General features: G+C 39.2%; 1 protein-coding gene across 1 annotated transcript in view; it reads right to left on the bottom strand.

Moving 5' to 3' along the window:
* LOC107723444 (cell adhesion molecule 4-like) overlaps nt 1-6,816 on the bottom strand; it is a 156,522-nt gene that overhangs the window by 79,758 nt on the left and 69,948 nt on the right. The window lies entirely within an intron of this gene.

Below are 6,816 nucleotides of genomic sequence, written 5' to 3' on the forward strand. Positions count from 1 at the left end.
ATAAAAAAAAAAAAGACAGCACACACGGTACGGGAGATACTGCCGGTGTGTTTTTAAGTCGTCAGGGGGAACTTGTTAGATTGGAGTCTTTGTTTAACCTGGCTGGTGGTTAGTGCCAGGTGATATGTGGCTTCTGTTACCTGTCAGCCGCCACAGTGGGGCTTCAGCCCGTCTCCGGCACGCAGATGGCCAGCGGGAGAGCTCACACGCTCGGTTTACAGTGTGATTCCTCACCTCTCACGGTAGTTAGGCTGTGATTCATTCTCTCTGAGTCTGAGTTGTTTTGTTTAATGAATAGAGTTGTGCATTGCCAATACCGCTAGATGGGTTTTTCGGTTGCAGAGAGAGAGCAGGGGGGCTGGAGCGGAACCATCGGCAAGCTGAGACTCTGCAAGCGCGTGTGCATGCACTGGTGATAAAGTGCTGTTGCCCACGCGTGGTGTCGGGGATGGACCGGGCAGCGGGATGCCCGCCGGAGAGACAGCTACACACCCGCGCCGCGATCTGGAGTGCAAAGAGAACATCTCTTGCTGTGAGCAATCTGTACTCTCTTCGATGCTTTCTCTCTCGCTCCGTTTTATACATCTCTCGTTCAACCTTTGCCTGCTTCGTTTTTAGCGGCAATTTGTAAAACACGGACCTCCAGTCACCTCTCCTCCATCCCATAATGCCTCTCTGCATGATTAGTTCACATGTGCCCCTGTCACATTGCTGCTCATTCTGTAGCTGCGAATCTTCTCTCTAAGGACAGCAAATGTGGCGGTAACCAAGTTGAATTTACGACCACATTTTAATGCCAAAACTAAAATACATTGTACAAAAAAATCTAAGATTTTAAGAATAATATATCTAATATAACATTATGGCACAGAAGTTGTATAAGTGCATTTATTCAATAATGTCGATATTCATGTTTGAACTTCATATTAGATATATTATTCTCTTTAATTTATCCATGTAAGAGAAAAGCTTTGATTGGGGGATTTAAACTTTTGACATCTGGCAACCCAAAGCATGAAAGCGTGTGGAAACTTATTAATGCAAGATAACGAAAATATCAAATGGGGGAAAAAATACTTTCAGGATAAATAACCAGCAGGCAAATAATGGAGACAGTTATGGTTAATTAATTGATAGAGGCAGCATTCAAGATTGAGATTAAAATTCGCAGCCCTATAAGAAAGTTCTACAGTGCCATCATATTGATGTTGTATATTATGATAATATTCTCCTTACTCTTTTGACATTATTCTCGTAAAAAGCCTATCATGGACAAATTTTCTAATACAAAGGACCAAGGGGAACCAAATTTAATAGAAACAAACAAAAAAAAAAAACAACAATCTCGTTTCAGTTTTGCTCTTGAAATCTTAGATTTTTTTTATCTACTTTATATCTCCTACTGAAATTTTGGCATCATGAAAACCCCACTTCTCTCAGAAAGTTTCTCTCAGAGTTTTTTTCCTCAACTGCCATAATCCTAACACATTCATTTCACAACTCAATTTCTCTCACCCAGCAAAATAAAGCCCTGTTCTCTCTTTCTTACACCTGTCTGAGTTTGTTATGTCCCCCATCAGCCGCCGACCTAAAACAGTGTGATAACATCAGCGTAAAAGAAAGAGTGAAGCAAGGAAAAGCATTGGAACAGATGAAGAAATCATTCTTTCCCAGCCCTTACCCCCTCCCAAATCCCTAATGTTATATTCTTATCCCATTACATCCCACCCTCCAATATGCCCCCTGTCCAGTGCTTTGCTCCATAATCTCTTCATCTCCAAACGCTTTCTTTTAATATGACTCTGGCCGTCCCCTGCGCAGCCCTCCTGCCTGTTTGTGTTCTTCCATTGTGCATCACTGGGGGTCGCCATGACAACATCACCCTGACAACCATCCCTCCTCCCAAATGTTCCACTCGTTTGCATCTCATTTGCATGTTGTCACAGCAACAAGCTGCATTTGACTTTGACAATAAAGGGGTTGGTGTAACCCCCGCCATCGCTCTTTACCCTGACCCCCAGCTTTTCTATTCTCTCGCCCAGCGTGACACGCTATTTATTTTTAATTCCTGTCATACACTCTTTCTGGAGCCCTTCTCTTAAGTCATTTTCTCTTTTATTTTTCCAGGCAGACTTAAGAAAGTGTTTAGCTCATGAAAAATCCATCAAAAGTTGGCTGAATCATTTATTTCCTGTCAAAATAAATTTGAGGCTTTTTAACCTGCTTTTGCTTAACACTTCTGGTCACGCCACAACTCTTTTTACTAATTTCCCCATCATTTCTCGTTTTGTCTCAGAGTTACACACACAAACCCTTGCTATTTGTCCTGAGACTGAGGTAGTCCGTCCCTTTTTCCCCAAGAAGCTCCAAACACAGCTGCTACAAAATGACTTACTTCCCTTCTACAGCAGATAAAGCCATTTTCGTCATTTGCATTCCAGCTTTGCAGAGACACAAACACACACATGCGCGCACACGCTGGCATATCACTCCAGAGACTACCTCAAGCAGCTGTGAAATTAGTTACACGTTTTGAATTTGTCATTTTGAAATATTTTGTGTGCATTAAGGTGACTAATGAAATGCTGGCTGTTTTTTTAAGACAAGGATTTCAGTTAAACCCCTTTGCCGATAAATGCGGGCAGACGCGTGAGAGGGGTGACTAATGCGTTTGGTCCTTTCAGAGTGTTTACAAACAGGAAGCAGCTACGCTGTCAAGTCGCTGACCACTTCAGGTGTTCAAGCGGGATGGCTGAAGGAGGTTGATTATTGTGTAATCTTCATCACTGTAGTTTACGTTAAGCATGTGCGTTACTGAGCAGCCCCACAACAAGCACTACTGAAATGAGGAGCACAAGCGGAATGCAAAGCAGCTCTTTCTCAACCTACAACTACTTATTTAATATGCTGAAGTGCATGCTGGGCCATGAGTGCATGTATGTTTTCAGTTCTCTAGGTGCTTGTACGTATGTGTTTGAGTGTTTATATCTGCACAAGATTATATTTCTCTATGACTCCTTCAAGCAACCAAGAACAGAGAAGGAAAGAGCAAAAGAGGGAGAAATTGATTGAGAAAGAGAGAAAGAGAGGCTAGCTGGAGACAGAGAGAGCTTTATGAAAACAGACAGGTGTCTGCATTGAGAGAGTGGACATGAGGAGAGATGAAGAGACAGTAAAGGGGTGTCGCGTTGACAAAGCGACAAGAAGTTAGAGATTTCTGGCAAAACAACCATTAATGTGGCTGCAAAGTTAAGCAGAAAACTATATGCAAATGAGCAGTGCTGCAATGCAGCGAGCACCAATAGGAGTGAGGAGGAGACAGTGATCCGCCACCTGATTGGTGTTGTTACTCCCAACTAAAATGATTAAAAACTGTTTTGTTAATTTAAATAAAACTGAAATAAATTAAAAAAGAAATATTAGATCAAAAACTTAAATGTAAACTCAAAATGTTCTGATGTCAACTAACTGAAATAAAATAAGTTCAAGTATACTAATAATTTAAATGATTAAAACTAAAGCTGAAATAAAAACAAAGCTAAACAGAAGCCTTTAGAAAACTGATAAAAAGTACAAAAGCACAAAACAAAATTACTAAAACAAATTAAAATGAAAACCTAAAAATAATAGCTAATTCAAAATATTAATAAAACTATAATCGTAAATAAATAATGCTAAAATAACACAAAGTTAAACTAAATTAAATTAAATTAATCAGCATTTCTGCATTCCTTGGGAATCAAACCCATGCATGGCCTACTACTAAGTAATACTGTTTAAGCAACATGAACGCCAATAAGACATTCTCTTCCTGCATTAGTGGATGGTCCTTGGCCAAAATAAGCTGAAATGTGGACGAGACATTTTGTTGTTTATTCAACATCCTGGCAATGCAAGACTAGTGTGAATAGGGTTTAGTGAATAGAGTGTGTGTTCCTGTGTGTGCATGTGAGAGAGGATGCCCAGCCTAAGTGGATATTGAATAAACACAGATGAAAGGAATGATGGAGAGATGTTTAAATAGACCATGGGATTTGATATGAAATAAAAAGATGAATATGAAACCTCCTCACTGTGGAGACTGTCCTTTTAGGCACAATAATACAGAAGTCCCAGTGAAACATGTCTACAATAGAAATCAATAACCTACCCATTCTTACATAGGACTGCAGGTTTAGTGGGAAAAAAAATAGAGCTCTGGCTCTTTGGAAACTGAACATGTTCAAGGCTGAGCAATTCAACTGTTCCATTTCTGCTCATCACGATGCTTCAATTAAGCTTCTGAATGGCCAGACACACATTGTCCCTGAAGAGCATCGTCAACCATCTAAGTATGAATATGAACCATGAAACTAAGGCAGGAAGAAAGAAGAAAATGGAGTAGGATACCCGAAGAAGGTCGCTAAAGAAAAATTATATCAATAAGCCATAAGAGCTGACGCACTGCAGTGATTTTACTATGGGGTATTGTTAGGCATGACACAAGCTGCTTTGTACAGCTTGGCTTATTGCTTTTATATAACAGTAAAAACATCACAGATAGCAATATGTTCAAGTTATTACATTTATTAACGATAATAATCATAATAAAACATTCTTCTGATGAGTAATACATTTCATTATCCTAAATAAAGGCTGTTCATGGTTTCTAAAGAAATTGGAAAACTAACATACCCTATGTCTGAATATGCCTTTAACACATTTTTTAAAATAAACTTAAAATGTATTGTCTAATATATAAATTCGAAAAAGATTATTATTTTATACTATACATTACATATATTAAATTTTAAAGTATAATAACAATTTAAAAAATGAATATTAATTATTTTATATAAATTTTATATTAAATAATAAATGTAAAAATGAAAGCAAAATCATAGATAGACATATTGGGACATCTTGGCTACATCACAGCTTAAAGCATTTCTTTCAGAGAATAAACTGTGTGTTTTATAAAAAAGCATCTGAAAATAAGAGCAGAAGTGATGTCTGCCTAAACGCCTGGTTTAGGATATTGGATGGATATTTGAGGATGGAGAATTGAGGACATGAAAGAGATATTTTGAGTGATGGACAAAACACAAGTGAGTGTGGGATGTGAGAGAGGAGGGAAGGTTTAAGATTAATACAATGATTGACAGGAGGTAAAAACTCCCCAGCGGAGGAATAATATTCATCACCCCTTTTGCTATTCAGTTTCATTTCAATGTAATTCTCCCCTATCTGTGACTGCCAAAGCACTCTATCACTCCACTGTGACTGCCATCATCCCTCACTCTTGCTTGCTCTCTCTCTAGTGCACTTACACAAACTGAATGTGAAAGTAAATGATGTAAGAATGCTGTGTGAAAACGCACTGTTAGCCAAACTCACAGTGAAGGTTGACATCTCTGACAAACATTTCAATCTCAACACAAGCAGCTCTGCAGAAGCAAATCACCATAAACACACCATACCCAAAGATGCACTGTAATGCCTCAACATCGTCTCATCTTCCACTGTCTACACAATTTCCACAACTCTATATTTCAATCTCTATCTTTTTCTCATACCCCTTTTCCATCTAAATGGAAAAAGGGTATGAGAAAACCTGAGGCGAACCTTTTGCCCGCGTTTCCGTTGATGTTATTGGCAAACATTTGTCTTGGATCTCTGCAGAAAATCATTCTTACTTAGAGTGCACGTTCATCCTGCTGGTTCATCCTGTACTGTTGAGAACTACGCGACCAAATACAGAAACGTGCTGCAAATACTCGCGACACAACCAAATACAGAAACGCGCTGCAAATACTCGCAACACATGCAGCATGCTTCTATATTTGGTTGTGTTGTGAGTATTTGCAGCGTGTTTCTGTATTTTGTTGTGTTGTGAGTATTTGCAGCGCACTTCTATATTTGGTTGTGTTGTGAGTATTTGCAGCACATTTCTGTATTTGTGCTGTGAGTATTTGCAGCGTGTTTCTGTATTTGATTGTGCTGTGAGTATTTGCAGCGTGCTTCTATATTTGGTTGTGTTGGGAGCATTTGCAACGTGCTTCTATATTTGGTTGTGTTGCAAGTATTTGCAGCGTGCTTCTATATGCACAGACCACATTGGAAATGTTTGAAACGCTTTTCTGTATTTGGTCGCGTTGTGCATATTTGCAGCACGTTCCTGTATTTGGTCGCGTTGTGCACATTTGCAGCACATTTCTGTATTTGGTTGTGTTGCAAGTATTTGCAATGCTTTTCTGTATTTGGTCGCGTTGTGCACATTTGCAGCACATTTCTGTATTTGGTTGTGTTGCAAGTATTTGCAATGCTTTTCTGTATTTGGTCGCGTTGTGCACATTTGCAGCACGTTTCAGTATTTGGTTGTGTTGTGCACATTTGCAGCGCGTTTCTGTATTTGTTATATGCAGCATGCTTCTATATTTGGTTGTGTTGCGAGTATATGCAGCATGCTTCTGTTTTTGGTTGTGTTGCGAGTATTTGCAGCACGTTTCTGTATTTGATTGTGCTGTGAGTATTTGCAGCATGCTTCTATATTTGGTTGTGTTGGGAGCATTTGCAATGTGCTTCTATATTTGGTTGTGTTGCGAGTATTTGCAGCGTGCTTCTATATTTGGTTGTGTTGCGAGCATTTGCAGCGTGCTTCTATATTTGGTTGTGTTGCGAGCATTTGCAGCGTGCTTCTATATTTGGTTGTGTTGCGAGTATATGCAGCATGCTTCTATATTTGGTTGTGTTGCGAGTATATGCAGCATGCTTCTATGTTTGGTTGTGTTGCGAGTATATGCAGCATGCTTCTGTATTTGGTTGTGTTGCGAGTAT

Source organism: Sinocyclocheilus rhinocerous, unplaced genomic scaffold, assembly GCF_001515625.1.
Source record: "Sinocyclocheilus rhinocerous isolate Xijiao unplaced genomic scaffold, SAMN03320098_v1.1 scaffold241, whole genome shotgun sequence".
NCBI lineage: Eukaryota > Metazoa > Chordata > Actinopteri > Cypriniformes > Cyprinidae > Sinocyclocheilus > Sinocyclocheilus rhinocerous.